At 46.8% G+C, this 15,328-nt stretch overlaps 1 protein-coding gene across 5 annotated transcripts in view; it reads left to right on the top strand.

Moving 5' to 3' along the window:
* B4GALT4 (beta-1,4-galactosyltransferase 4) overlaps positions 1–15,328 on the top strand; it is a 94,065-nt gene that overhangs the window by 12,626 nt on the left and 66,111 nt on the right. The window contains exon 1 of one of the 5 annotated variants that reach the window (XM_040422914.1): positions 12,562–12,729. The exons of 1 other annotated variant lie outside the window; for it this stretch is intronic. The gene's annotated coding sequence lies outside the window, so the exon portion shown is untranslated. Of the gene's footprint in view, positions 1–12,561; positions 12,777–15,328 lie in introns of those variants that run through there. 3 more of the 5 variants (XM_040422913.1, XM_040422918.1, XM_040422916.1) reach the window with 3 other exon arrangements.

Here is a 15,328-nt window from a genome sequence, read left to right as displayed (position 1 = left end):
ATGAACGCCGAAAAGATATCACAAAAGCCCCGCCTTGGGGGAGGTGTCTGCTGGCGCTGCCGCGAATCAGAGAGGAGCGCGTCATCTGACACCCGCCCATTGACCCGTCGAGCACCCAGGTAAGCTAATACACTCCCTAGAGATTGCGCGCTAAGCGTTACTGTATTGGGGGAGTCGAAACCTGCGGCGATATGTCACTCGCCTAGTGCCGATGTGGATACAGGTATCGACCCATCAGGGGAAATCAATCAGAAATATTACAACATATATCGAACCACTAAATCGAGGAAAGCTCTGACCGTTATCCAACATCCCTCCCTGAATATCATCTACCATCTATAAAGCCCCCATTATTCCTCCCTGCGATCGATAGTAAGTCATAGGGAGGGAGGGGGGAACCGTCATATTTTAGATCACTTTTGTATGTGCATATAGACCATAGTTGGAAAAGATGGCTATTGGGGTAGTAAAACCCCACTTTTCTGCCTAGGTTGCATATTAAATGAAGCAGGCATATGAGATGGCTTCATTCAGACCCCTCGGATGGACAGTTTGCAACTTAAAGATCCGCATTGCTTCCTTGCGGAGTAAGAGTGCGTCAATATTTCCGCCACGAATGGATCTATTGATCAATACAATCCCTTGAACCCGCAGAACATCAGGATTCCCGTCGTGTACGTCCCCCGCACATGACGTGCCACAGTTGTGTCCCGCAAATTACGAATATCGGATAGGTGTTCCCTTATTCTCCTCCTTAACTCACGTTTGGTCTTGCCTACATACTGCAGGCCGCACTTGCAGGTAATAAGATGTACAACGCCCACTGAGGTGCACCTAATAAAGGAACGAATGCTGAACCTATCACCAGTAGAACAACTGGTGAAGGAATCTCCTTTCCTGATGTTCCCGCATATAATGCAGGAGCCACAGGGGAAAGTTCCTTTTAATGTATTTTTTAACCATGTACCAGACGCGGGACTTGTCTACAGGCTGTGCACCAAACGGTCACGCAAATTGGAGCTGCGCCGATATGTGATAGAGGGACGATCAGGTATAGATGACCCGATATCTGGATCGGACTGAAGACTAGACCAGTGATGCTGCAGGATCTCACGGACCTGTTGATGAGCTTTATCAAATGTGGCTATAATCTGAGGGGTAGAGTCAACTTTGGTCCTGATGTTTGGGACCAATAATTGACTACGATTGGCACTCATTGCATGTTGATATGCCTTCTTCAATGTGTGCTGCAGGTACCCCCGATTTACAAATCTTGATGTTAAATCAGATGCAGCTGCCTTGAACTTGCCCAACTCAGAGCAATTCCTCCTAGCCCTGAGGTACTGCCCTTTCGGGATACCACTTTTCAGGGCCACAGGGTGTCCACTATCCCAATGCAGGAGGCTGTTAGTGGACGTTTGCTTTCTGAAAAGTTTAGTGGTGATTCTCTTGTCCCTTCCTATCGAGATAGTAAGATCCAGAAAGGCAATCTGTCTCTCCTGCATCTCTGATGTGAAAAATAGGCCCAGTAGATTAATGTTCAGGGTTTCCACAAACTGAATAAAACTGGCTCTGGTGCCGTTCCACAGTATCAGCACGTCATCTATATATCTGTATACTGCTCCATCGTGTCAGCCAACACGACCTCCTTCTCCCACCAGCCCAGGTAGAGGTTTGCCAAAGTGGAGGCACAAGGGCCGCCCATCGCAACCCCCCTGAGATGGTGGTAGATACGTTGGTCAAAGAGAGAGAGGTTCCGTGTCAGGACAAATCTCAAAAGTTGCATTAAAAAGGTGTTATGGCGGCGACAATGTTCTCCCCTCTGTTGGAGGAAGGCCTCGACAGCCTCACACCCCAATTTGTGGGGTATAGAGGTGTACACGGCTTCCTCATCCAAACTTGCCAGCCATACGCCCTCCTCACAGTAAATGCCATCCCGCTGCTGCAGCACATCCATAGTATCCCGGGCATAGGATGGCAGGCTCACTACAAATGGGCGTAAAATTGTGTCCACATACATACTAATATTTGCAGTGGCTGCCAATGTCCGAGACAATGGGTCTGTCCTTCAATTGAGTTCCTTGTTTATGTAGCTTGGGCAGACTATAAAACGTAGCAAGGACAGGGGTCGTTGATCCAGGGAGTTATTCTGATTGCCCGATTGGAGTCGGTAAGGAATTAGAGAGGGGTCGTTGATCCAGGGAGTTATTCTGATGCCTGATTGGAGTTGGTAAGTGAGGAAAATTGGCTTCTACCTCAGTTTTTTTTTTTTTTTTGCCTTCCTCTGGATCAACTTGCAGGATAACAGGCCGAACTGGATGGACAAATGTCTTTTTTCGGCCTTATGTACTATGTTACTATGACAGGGAACTTAGGTGACAGGTATTGTAGATCTGCCTTGCTAATAAGTCTGTCCTCATAGGTGTAGGACCCGTAACAAGGACTGTATAAGTGTTCCTATCTTCCAGCTGTCTAAGACACATAATGCAGTATTTGTCATGGTCCATGACCACGATATTACCGCCCTTATCTGAGGGCTTAATGACAATACTGGTGTCCCGCTCTGACTCCTCCAATGACACCCTTTCCTCGTGGCTCACATTATCATTGCCCATGGATTGCCCGTCAAGTTTCTGAAGATCCCGCGTTACCACATTGAGAAAGGTGTCAATTGGGGTGTTATCATTTATTGGTGGAAACATTTTAGATGCATTCTTTAGGTCCGTGAACAGACCATCACCTATATTCCTATCTCCTTCTTCGGATAAACCAACCAGAAGATGTACGTCCTGGAGGTCCTCTACATCAATCCCAAGCTCCTGACACCTCAGTTTATCATGCATACTAAACTTTTTCCACTTAGGTCTACGCACATACAACTGTAGATCTTTAATCCAATTAAAGAGATTAAACTTCTGTAGGGGCACAAAGGACAAACCCTTCTTAAGAACCTCTATCTGGGAAGGGGAGAGGTCACGTTTGGACAGATTGACTACCTGGAGTCCCTCTACTTGGGACCCTCCGGGGCTTTCTTGTGGCGTAATAGGTAGTGGGATACAAGTGGGGTCTGATCTAAAAAAAAAAAACACCCCGGGATCCCCTACCCGATCTACCTCCCTGTCTAGATCCCCGCGCTCTCTGGGGCCTTCTGCTGGAACTTCCTTGTCCACGTAACGACACGCTGCCCCGCTCTACATCAGTGTCGCACTCAGAGGAGGACAATTCAGTTTCCACCTCCGAAGTGACCTGACGTTTAGGGCCAAAGTCAAATACCCTGCCTTCCTTAAAGTCACCAGTATCTCTATTAAATTGGAAATGTTTCCTTTCTTTGATTTGAGACGTAATGTGTTCGTAATGTTTTGTTGCAATAACGCCTCCTTTTTCACAAAGTCGGTATGGTCACAGAATTTTGTTGCCTGCGTAATACACTCCTTAAGCTCAATTTCACTCCCTGCTAATCACCTCTCCTCATGTTACAGCCGCATTAAGCGGAGGGAACCTTCAATGGACTCTTGTACACCTGCTGCTGGGAGGATCGGACTTCTGAGTCCTCTTGGGACTATATTGTTTTTAATGTATATATCCAAAGTCTGAACCTCCCACCAGCATCGGACGTGATCTTTATATACACGATTCAGATGTTTAAAAGACGCAGTGATGCTCACTTGAGCTGCCTGTGTGGGCAGTTCTTTTTCTGAAAAAAACCTCTTTAGGGTCTCCTAGCTGTGAAGATATGTGTATTAGGTTGCCTGTGAAATGTACAATGTTCGTTGATTTGACTGTGTTTGTGGCATCTGAACGCTGTTTGGATATGTTAAATGTCTATGTACTGTAAAGGGTGGGACGTTGTATATTTGAATAGTGATGTCTGTCCTATTGTCTCCACGTGGGTATTGGCGATTTCCCTTTTGTCCTGAGAGATAATTGACTTACTTCTCAATTGTCTCTAGGATAGAGGGCTCTGTAAAACCGGTCTTGGCCGGATAGCATGCGTACAGCCAGGCCCCGAAAATACTTTTACTAACTTCGGAACCCCTGGTCTGATTCGTGCCATTTTTTAATATGTTGTTCCCCTGAATGGACTGATTGTGAATATGTAATTTTTATGTGAATGTGATGTATAGTTTTAAAGTTATAGTATATGGGTAAAAACTGTATTTCTCTGCCTGTGATAATTACATTTCCCATTGTGTGAGGTAATTGTATCACAGGCAGAGGGGAGGATTGTGTGTGGGCTGTAACCCTTGTTTTACTGGCTACTGTAAGATAATGGGTGTATCCCTCCCCAGCATGGGAGCACGTAATAAAAAGAGCTGCATCTGGCAGCTCAGGCAGTCTTCTTCTACCCTTCATCATGTTTCAGCTGGTGTTTGGGTATCTGTGATCGTTGTGGGATTAATTTTGTTCCTGTTGATGCTGCATGTTACTCTGAGGGATTTTACCGAATTTCATCCGAACCGACTAGGGAATTACTGCAACCAAGGTCCGTTCGGCGAAAAGCAAACGAACTACACGCTACCCCTAATAGAGTTCGTTACACTAGCTAACATTCGGAACTCGGGTCATTAGACAAAAAGCCTGCCATTCCCCAACTCGTCAGCAAACTAAGTCTAAATGTCTCACACGGTAAAGATACTAGGTTGTACGTTCACTTAAGAATATACGCTAAGCTGCCTCAATCTGCATTCCCACTCATGAGTAACAGCACTGGGACTAGGTTTCAGACCGCATTCACTAAAATGTTTCCACCAATAAATGATAACACCCCAATTGACACCTTTCTCAATGTGGTAACCCGGGATCTTCAGAAACTTGACGTACATAATGCACAACGACATACAACAAAACAACAGAAGACATACAATGATTAGGTGTTAGAAGAAACCGTGCAACAAACATGCACAATTACACCCATATCATAAGGTGCACGGCGGCACCATTGAAACCCGGTGTCCTACCCTACAGATGGTGGGTTCTCCAGACACCTCCGTTTCGATGTTTCAGACAGCACTCTGGACCTTCCCTTCTTTTTCATTGGATTGATCTTCTGGTTTCTGTGTGGAGTGACAGGCGAGGTGGAAGCTGCAGTCTGTGATGAATTCATCAGGCCTAATTACTGAGTTGCCCCTGTCTTTGCCCAACTGCATCTGGTGAGTGAATTTCTGTCCAGCGCAGCCGCCTGTCTGTGTATGGTTTACACTATGGAGCGCCTGAGTTCCTCCAGTAAAGACGCTCCCTGGTTACTGCAGACCCTGACTCTTTGGACTTTTTCCCATTGGGGTGCACCGCACCTCACCATCCCTTCCGGAGAGCAGCAACACGTGGTGACACCTCAATGATGTCCAGGGGACCCAGCGTAGCGTTGGGGCCACCCCAAAACCAGACACTACATTATCTTTCTATCTAAATTCAAAAAAGCTTTATTGGCACGTCGAAGTAAAACATTTAGCATTGCCAAAGCAAAATAAATAATAGGTATTGTGGAGGGGGTTTGATGTGGGAATTAAAGGTGGTGGATGTTGGGTTAAAGGGGCATTATGGGGGTATAATAGTCCATGGTGTCTCATCTTCCTCTCAATTGGTGACAGGTAGAGACATATTGGGCAGCGATCTCCACAGTGGACTCCTCTTCCCCCAGTAGGACGTGGAGTTTCCTCCGCTCATGTATAGATGTGAATTCTAGGATGGGAGCGGAGAGTCTCTGGAAGTAAGTAGCCCTCACAGGTGAGTATTTGCTGCAGTGTAGCAGGAAGTGGGCCTCATCCTCCAGGGCCCCCTGCACACAGTGCTGGCCCAGTCTGCTCTCCCGCGGCTTGTATGTCTGCCTGTGCCACCCCATCTCCAGGCTGTGGGCGCTCAGTCTGTACAGGGTCAGGGTCTGTCTGTGTTTGGGGTTGGGTATCCTCCAGGTAGGACGCCATGGTGTAGTCCCTTTGCAGTGATTTGTATACAGTAAGTTTCTGGGAGTTGTTTATTTTGCTTCTCCATTCCTCTCTGTATCGCTCTATGACCCCCTTTATTTGTGCTTTGTTCAGGGCATGTTGGGGGTTTTGGCTGAACATACAGCTGACACTCAGTTTGAGGGCGCAGGGTTTGCTCTGGGCCCTGTGGCTCAGCCAGGCTTGGTGGTGGTAAGAGCCGGGGCTGCTGTCCTGTAAGTGCGCCCAGAATGATATTGCTCTCTTCTGCATGGTGAGCCGTAGTGGAAACCTGCCCGGCACGCCATGTTGGAGGTGCTGCGATGGACTTGGAGGAGTTATTTGCAGAACTCTAGATGGAAGGTCTCTGTTGGGCTGGAATCCCACTTTGACTGGTCTGGGTAGGTGGCCGGGCCCGACACCTCACTGCCGTAGAGCAGGATCGGGGCGAAGACACCATCAAATATTTTCAGCCAGACCCTCACTGGTGGTTTGAGGTGGTACAGTTGCCTTCTGATGGCATAGAAGGTTCTGCAGGCTTTTCCTTTCATTGTTTCTATTGCTGCTTTGAAGCTCCCTGATTGGTTAAGCTCCAGCCCCAGGTAGGTGTAGCTGTTGGTCTTCTCCAGTGTGGAGCCATTTAGTGTGAAGGAATGGGGACTTTATTCTGACCCTTCCTCTGGAACACCATGACTTTGGTCTTCTTAGGATTGATGGGTAGTGCCCATGTGCTGCGGAATTTTTCCAGTACTGTCCGTCTGTCTTGGAGGCCTCTCTCTGTTGGGGACAGAAGCAGGAGGTCATTGGCATACAGCAGGAACTTCACCTTGCAGTCATGCAGGGGGAGGCCTGGAGCTGAGGAGGCCTCCAGATCTGCAGCCAGTTCATTGATGTAGATATTAAAGAGTGTTGGGCTCAGGCTGCAGCCCTGTCTGACCCCTCGGACCTGCTGAAAATAAGCCGTCCTCTTCCCGTTCACCTTCACAGTGCATTGGTTCCTGGTGTATGAGCTCTTGATGACATCATACGTTCTCCCTCCTATTCCGCTCTCCAAAAGTTTCAGGAACAGGCCCAGGTGCCACACTGAGTCAAATGCCTTCTTAAAGTCCACAAAACGGGCAAATATTTTGACACGTTTGGTATTGTGGACGTGTGTTTTGAGGCTGTGCAGGGTGTAGATATGGTCAGTGGTGCGGTGGTTTGGCATGAACCCGGCTTGGCTTTTGCTGAGGACCTCGTACTGTGTGAGGAAGGTGAGTATTTTTTTATTCATGATGCCATTGAACAGTTTCCCCAGAGTGCTGCTGACGCAGATCCCTCTGTAATTGGCTGGATCATATTGGTCTCCATTCTGGTAGATGGGTGTTATGAAGCCTTGGTTCCAGTCTTGGGGCAGACGAGGGTGAATAATTTAGCCAGTGCTGTGTGTATGTCCGAGGGGCTGTATTTAATCATCTCTCACAGGATGCCGTCAGTACCGCTGGCCTTTTTGCCTTTCAGCTGTGAGATTCTTTCCTGTATCTCTTGCATGGTGATTAGTGAGTCCAGAGGGTTCTGGAAGTTCTTGATGGCCTCCTCTATGTCCCTCAGTTTTATGGTTATCTGTTGCTGTTCTTTGGTTTGGTGTTCTTTAGGGATGTTTTTGTAGAGGTCCCTGAAGTAGCTGAGCCAAATGCTGCCATTTTGAATGTCAGGGCCCCCTCAGAGCTTTTGCTCGTGGGGACACATGGTGGCACACTCCCTATAAGCACATTTTTTGTGGTTTTGAATTATATGTATATGGTGGTACATTCTTTGGGTTTCTCGCTATTTCTCCCCCCCCTCATCCCCATTCTCATATATGTATGTGGAGCCATTTTTTGCAGGTAAATCGAACCTGAAGAGATGGGGTCACCTTGAGGTCAGCTGCACTGCAGTACGAGCCGGTTGTTGTAATCTGCCCCTGGTTGCTAGGGGTTTTTATTGGATGGTTGAAGCAGAGCGGGAAAATCTGTCAGCTGTGATTTGTTGTGATCTGCAATGGCGGGAAGGACTCATCTATTTAAACCCGGTTATCTGGGGTTTCGTGTCAGTTGGGGCGCAGAAGAGCTCTAATACCGTGCCTTTAATACCTCTCACCCTAACATGGAAGACTTACTACATCAGCTGATAAGAGCGGAGTCGGCGTAGAGCGGCTTCAGCGCTGTCTTCTGGATGAGTCTGCGGTGGAATCATCAGCATCTGTGCCAGCAGCGTCAGCCGAAGCGGCCAGGATGGAAGATTCAGCGGCATTGGAGGCTGGAGAAGCGGCCCTGCGAAGCTTGTGAGGAGAAGCCGGCGCGCTTGTACTCCTCCTCATAACATGCAGGCAGCACAGCAGCGGAGGCTATGTGCGCTCCTCATCAAATACGGGAGCAGAGCGCCGGCGGTCAACAGCCCGGGACGTAGTTCAGCAGGTTAGAAGAAGGGAGGATGAAGAACGGCAGCCGCAAGTCTCTGCTGAAGGAGTCCGGAGTCCGGAGCCCTCTAGTGGTCACAGGAGAAGATTGCAGCGCCCATCAGCTGCCTCATAGTTCTGAGCAGCTGCAACTATCTTCTGTGCCTGGACGGATGGAGGAGCGAGGTTCTGCATCTGCAGCCGCTCTTCAGGATGGAGAGCCATGTGCCTCCATCTGTCCCTAACCTTTCTTGTCCTTCTGATTTTCTTTGAGCTTTTCTCTCTGCTGTCCGTTTCGTCCTCTTCCTGTGTCGAATTCTGTTTCTAATGCGTGGGTGCCGCCTAGTGGTGGTCCTGCCAATGTGCGGCCTGTGCTTAATTCTGTTAATTCCTCAGTGTTTATGCCTGTAGGGGTTAATTCACAAGGGCCTGAGGTACCTTTATTAGATAAGGGTCTAGGCGTTTCTCAGACGTGAGTTAACCCCTTTTAGGTTTTCATCGAAGTGCACAGACTAAAGAGCGCATTTGGCGCTTAGAGTTTGTGGACTTGATGTCATTGTTGCCGTCGGTTAAGGAGCATTCATTAAAAGAGAAAAAAGATGACAAAAGAGGTCCTCCTAGGTCGTTTAATAATTGGCTTCAGGCCTTTTGTATTTACGCTGCAGTTTTAGGCCCCTTTCACGCGGGCGAGTTTTCCGCACGGGTGCAATGCGCGAAGTGAACGCATCGCACCCGCACTGAATCCGGACCCATCCGTTTCTATGGGGCTGTGCACATGAGCGGTGATTTTCACGCATCACTTGTGCGTTGCGTGAAAATCGCAGCAAGCTCTATTTTGTGCGTTTTTCATGCAACGCAGGCCCCATAGAAGTGAATGGGGCTGCGTGAAAATCGCAAGCAAGTGCGGATGCGGTGCGATTTTCACACACGGTTGCTAGGTGACGATCGGGATGGCGACCCGATCTTTATTATTTTCCCTTATAGCATGGTTATAAGGGAAAATAATAGCATTCTGAATACAATAGGGCTGGAGGGGTTAAAAAATAAATATATATATATATATATATATATATATATATATATATATATATATATATTATATATATTTTTTAACTCCCCTTAATCCACTTGTTCGCGCAGCCGGCATCTCTTCTGTCTTCTTCTTTGAGGAATAGGACCTTTGATGACGTCACTACACTCATCACATGGTCCGTCACATGATCCATCACCATGGTAAAAGATAATGTGATGGACCATGTGATGAGCGCAGTGACGTCATCAAAGGTCCTATTCCTCAAAGAAGAAGACAGAAGGAGATGCCGGCTGCACGAACAAGTGGATTAAGGGGAGTTAAATATATGATGCATCAGTTCAGTCCCTCTTACGTTTTTTGGACAGAGAAAATACCGCAGCACGCTGCTGTTTTCTCTCCGGCCAAAAATACTGAACACTTGCCGGACCCGGCATTAATTTACATTGAAGTTCATTAGTGCTGGATCCGGCTTTCTGTTCTGCGCATGCGCAGACCTTTTAAAAATGTAAAAAAAATGAATACCGGATCTGTTTTTCCGGATGACACCGGAGAGACGGATCCGGTATTGCAATGCATTCGTCAGACTGATCCACATCCGGATCCGTCTGACAAATGCCATCAGTTTGCGTCCGGATTGCCGGATCCGGCGGGCAGTTCCGGCGACGGAAGTGTGATAGTAAGACATTTAGTGTTATGTTGTCTTGAATATTTGGTTAGAAGCTAGATATCTTGAAGGTTCAAAGAATGTGTTTGCCGATTCTTTTTCTCGTTGCCAGTGGAAAAGGTCCAGAGAGTTGGCTCCAGACGCAGCGCAGGACGGCAATCCTTGTCCATCGCATTTATGGAACCTGCTCTTGGACTAATATCGGATAGCAGTCGGATGTCCATTGCTCCTAAAACACCTGCCGCATGGAAGGAGTGGACGCTGTTTTGTGATTTATTTAGAACTGATTATTTTATTGAAGATGTAAATGTTAAAACGTTTGTCTTCTTAGAATGTTCGCAGGCGTCTCCTTTTTCTTTAAGCCCTCAGGTAAACCTCCGTTTTATAGTTTATTTTCCGATTTAAGCAGATGCTGAAGGGTTACAAGAAAAAAATTCTTGTGTGGATAATAGGTGTCCGATTTCTCCTTCTACTAAGTCGGTTATGGGTTGTTAGAGAGTTTGTTCTGGTAGTTTTTAGTTGTTTGTTTAGAGCTTCTTTTGTTCTTGCCGTCTTTGCAGCATTCAGGATAGGTGAGTCAGTGGCGTCCTCTAACAAAGGGTCGAGTAGTTTGCTGAAATCTGATGTAGAGTTGGAAAGTTCATCCCTTAATATTTTCTGACGGCGTTCCAAGACGGATCAGTTGGGTAAGGGTTCTTCGATTCGTTTGACTTCTCTACCTAATTCGGTTATTTGCCCTGTGAGGAATATAACTCAGCAGTTCGTCCAGTTGTGGCAGGTTTGTCGTTTATTCATAGGAATACGTCTCCTCTAACAGCGTATCAATTTAATGCGGTTCTAAAAAAGTGTTAGTCTTGTTTGGGTCTGGAAGGCCAGAGATTCTCTTCCCATTCTTTCCAGATTGGGGGGCTGCTGCATTGGGATTAGATGAGTTGATTTATTAAAAAAGTTGGTAGGTGGGTTTCTGATCGTTATATGTTGTATATTCGTCCTGAGTTTCCGGTTATTTAATTATTTTTTTCCTTTTTAGGAGCGCAGTTAGGGTCCATTCCCACGTCCGTAACGGGTTTTGCGGATCCAATAGGACATGTTCTATTTTTTTTCGGGCATCAGTATGTCCGTTCCGTAGCCCCGCAAAAAAAATATAGAACATGTCCTATTCTTGTCCGTTTTAGGCATTGTTACAATGGATCCGCAAAAAAAAATAAAAAAACTGATGGCATACGGATGTCATCCGTTTTTTTTTTGCGGACCGCAAATCACATACGGTCGTGTGCATGTAGCCTTAATCACAATGACTTTCTAGTTCTATGATGGGGAGCAAGAGGCATGAAGCGGCGTAATGTCGTTTCCGAAGCCCATGGATTATCTGTTTTGTGGCCGGTTCCTCGTTTATTAATTTTGCATGTGGCAGGTAAAGATGTGGGTAAAATCAGAACGTTGGATTGGATTTGGGAAATGAAAGGGGATCTGGCTTCTCTCAAACCTTTTGTTTCCTACCGCGGTAATCGGGTTTTCAGAAATGGTTCCTGGGTTAATCCGGTATCTGAGAGAATAATTTTTTAGATATAAGAGAAGAAGGCGGATTAATCGGTCCATTCCGAAATTCTTACCTTCTTTGGGAGGGTTTAGTTACAGACATGTTGACCTGGAGGGTGCGGGTTCTGTGCACCTCTCTGATGTCGGTCTAGACATTTAGAATTTGGGTTTGCAGAACATGATGAAGTATTGGTTGCGATGTTTTGGGGGGGGGGGGGGGGTTGTGGGTGTTGTCGGACTTGTTTTATGACTACAGTATGATATGTTGGTTTTAACTAGTTATTTATTAAATGATATATATTTATTATATTTATTCTGTTTTTTAATTATTAATCATTTAACCCTAAATAAACATCGCGGCCAATTTATCCACACATAGAAGTGTCTGTGTCTTTCTTTATTGTTTCTCCTTTTAGTATTCTGTTAGTTGTGCTGGTGAATAAAGGAAACTACCTTGATTTTACGCCCTGGATGTGCCGTGGAATTTTTTTCGTTTATTGATTATTCGGAGGTGGATCGCCCCCACAGCCGCTGGCGCTCCACATCTACACATTGAAACTGCTGTGCTGCCCAGTGTTGTTTTATCTATCTATCTCATATCGATCTCATATCTATCTATCTATCTATCTATCTATCTATCTCTATATCTATCTATCTATCTATCTCATATCTATCTATCTATCTATCTATCTATCTATCTATCTATCTATCTCATATCTATCTCATATCTATCTATCTCCTCTCTTCCCCTCCCCGCTGAGTCATGCACAGCCTGTTCTGGATATAATTATGGTCTCTGTGAGGACTGTCTCTCCAGATATGATCTGTACTCCGTCGTCTCGCTGCCCGTCAGTGCCACCCGTCCATTGTGCACGTCTGATGAAGCAATAAGCCGGAGTCCTGGGAGCCAGCGAATGTCTGGGCAGCCTGCCACATGGCAGAGGGCGGCCCTGTGACCATGGAGGAGGGGCGGCCGGAGTCCCTCCCTGCCCAGGACACTTTGCTGTGTCTTCTGTCTCCTCAGTTTCTCACAGGGATGATGAACGGATACTTGTGGTCTGGAGGGAATCAGGACAGAGGCCTATAGGGGACACCGGGGGAACGTCCCCTTCTTCTGAGGTCTCAGGACAGCGTGGGACGAGATGAAAGGACGCTGCCGGTGAGGGATGTATGCGACATCAGCTTTTATATACTCTGGTGTGTATGGTTTACCGCGATGGAGCTTACAATCTATAGAGGACACCTGGAGCTGAGGTGTTGTCGCTGTAGATTGTATGTTGTGGCGATGTGACCGCATAGTTACAAGGACTTTGTGATGGTCACTGTAGCCGGGGCGTGCTACATGTCTGTATACTGTACCGCCCTGAGGTGGCCTCTGCACCCTTTTCGCACTTGTTGCTGACTGAAGACGATGGGAGTAATGATCAGTTATTTATTGATGTGAGGTCAGACAGAGCGGCCGGGACCTCGGAGCCTCAGGTGTGCGAGATGCGTTTTTCCACCAGTTATAACAAGCACATAGATACACACCCATAATATATATTGTGGGGACTCGCTCTGGTAGTTAGGACTAGCGGATGCAGTATAGAGGCAAAGTGCACAGCTCTGGAGTCACAGCGGCGGTTATTCACACATTGCTGTATCGCAAAACGCAGGTGTTTGTTCACACACAAGGTAAGTCCATAAACAATAAGTCTCCCTTTCTCCTGGGTGCTAATTCACACCCTGTTGGTGTACTTTCACACTTGCGGCAGAGGATTCCAGCAGGCAGTTCTGTCGCCGGATCCGTCAAAACGCATGCAAACTGATGGCATTTGTAGGACGGATCAGGATCCTGATCCGTATGACAAATGCATTGAGATGCTGGATTCGTCTCTCCGTAAAAACTGATCCGGCACTTATTTTTTTCCCCCATTTTTTGCGGTCTGAACATGCGCAGACCGCATTGCCGGATGCTGCATGCTGCAGTTTTATCTCCGGCCAAAAAAACAGAAATTTCGCCGGAATGCCGGATCCGGCATTCATTTCCATTGAAGTGTATTAGTGCCGGATCCAGCATTAAAAATGGCGCAGACCTTTAAAAATGTAAAAAAAAAAATATAGAAACGGATCCATTTGTCCGTATGACACCGGAGAGACTGATCCGTTCTTGCAATGCATTTATGAGACGAATCCGCATCACTCTACAAATGCTATCCGTTTGCATGTAGATTGCCGGATCACTCTGCCGCCAGTGTGAAAGTCCCCCTAAGCAGTTCAGCCTCATCAAGTCCATAGCCGGCCTGTTCGCCTTTAGAGGGGCCCGAGTCCTCCAGCCCGGCTCAAACTTCAAATCCCAGCACAGCCCTCAGTTCACAGCACACAGACTCCTGAGCTCCACTGTCAGAGGGAGGTAAATCCACCACACCTGGCAAAACCCGACATGGGGAGTAGTCACCCACCCAGCACTTTGACTACTCCCAGTAAGAGCCATCCCGGATCAGCTATAACAGCCATGATAAATTTCAAGGTGTCAATTAGCAATAGCTGCTGCTGACACATAAAATACCGACTCTTACTTCACCGAGGCGAGGAACTTCTGTGACACATACCTTCCATCCACGACGATTCCAGGTACCTTCTTACAATAGATACATAGTATCTGGAGACCATATCTCCAGAAGGATATTTATACTTTGGAGAGAGTTCAGAGAAGAGCTACTAAACTGGTACATGGATTGCAGGATAAAACTTACCAGGAAAGGTTAAAGGACCTTAATATGTATAGCTTGGAAGAAAGACGAGACAGAGGGGATATGATAGAAACTGCTAAATACATAAAGGGAATCAACAAGGTAAAAGAGGAGAGAAGATTTAAAAGAAGAAAAACTGCTACAAGAGGACATAGTTTTAAATTAGAGGGGCAAAGGTTTAAAAGTAATATCAGGAAGTATTACTTTACTGAGAGAGTAGTGGATGCATGGAATAGCCTTCCTGCAGAAGTGGTAGCTGCAAATACAGTGAAGGAGTTTAAGCATGCATGGGATAGGCATAAGGCTATCCTTCATATAAGATAGGGCCAGGGGCTATCCATAGTATTCAGTATATTGGGCAGACTAGATGGGCCAAATGGTTCTTATCTGCCGACACATTCTATGTTTCTATATACACACATAGTATATACATACACATAATATATACAATATACCAGGGGTGGCCAATCCGCGGCTCTCGAGATGGGAAGCAGCTGCGCAGCCTAAGGCTTTATTCACACGTCAGTGTATTGGTCAGTGATTTCCAGCAGTGATTGTGAGCCAAAACCAGGATTGGAGCCTCCACAGACATAAGATATAAGGGAAAGATCTGCACCTGTTCTGTGTTTAGAGCTGCACCTGGTTTTGGCTCACAATCACTGACCGAACACTGACGTATGAATGAGGCATAATAGAGAACATGGCATGCGCCGCTCTCAGCGCCTACCATGTTCTCTTCACTAGCACAGTGGAGGAGTCCCTCTCTCCCTCTCCACTGTCACGCAGCTGTCGCTGCCACCAATGGGGAGATAGCAGGGAGGAGAAGGGGAGCAGCTGTGGCCACTGCACCACCAATGAATGTAATTAACACATTAATTCAAGTATAGGAGGCAATGGGTGCCGGCAGCGGTATCACATACCCGGCCTCCATAACAGGGCGTGCGGGGCCGCACCTGAGGGGTTAATTGCCGCGGTTCGGCGGATCGCATGCCCTGTTATTGAGGCTGGGTGCCGGAATACACCGCC

The sequence above is a fragment of the Bufo bufo genome, chromosome 3 (genome assembly GCF_905171765.1).
Source record: "Bufo bufo chromosome 3, aBufBuf1.1, whole genome shotgun sequence".
NCBI lineage: Eukaryota > Metazoa > Chordata > Amphibia > Anura > Bufonidae > Bufo > Bufo bufo.
The sequence above is the reverse complement of the archived record's forward strand: the minus strand, read 5'-3'. Positions and strand labels throughout refer to the sequence as shown.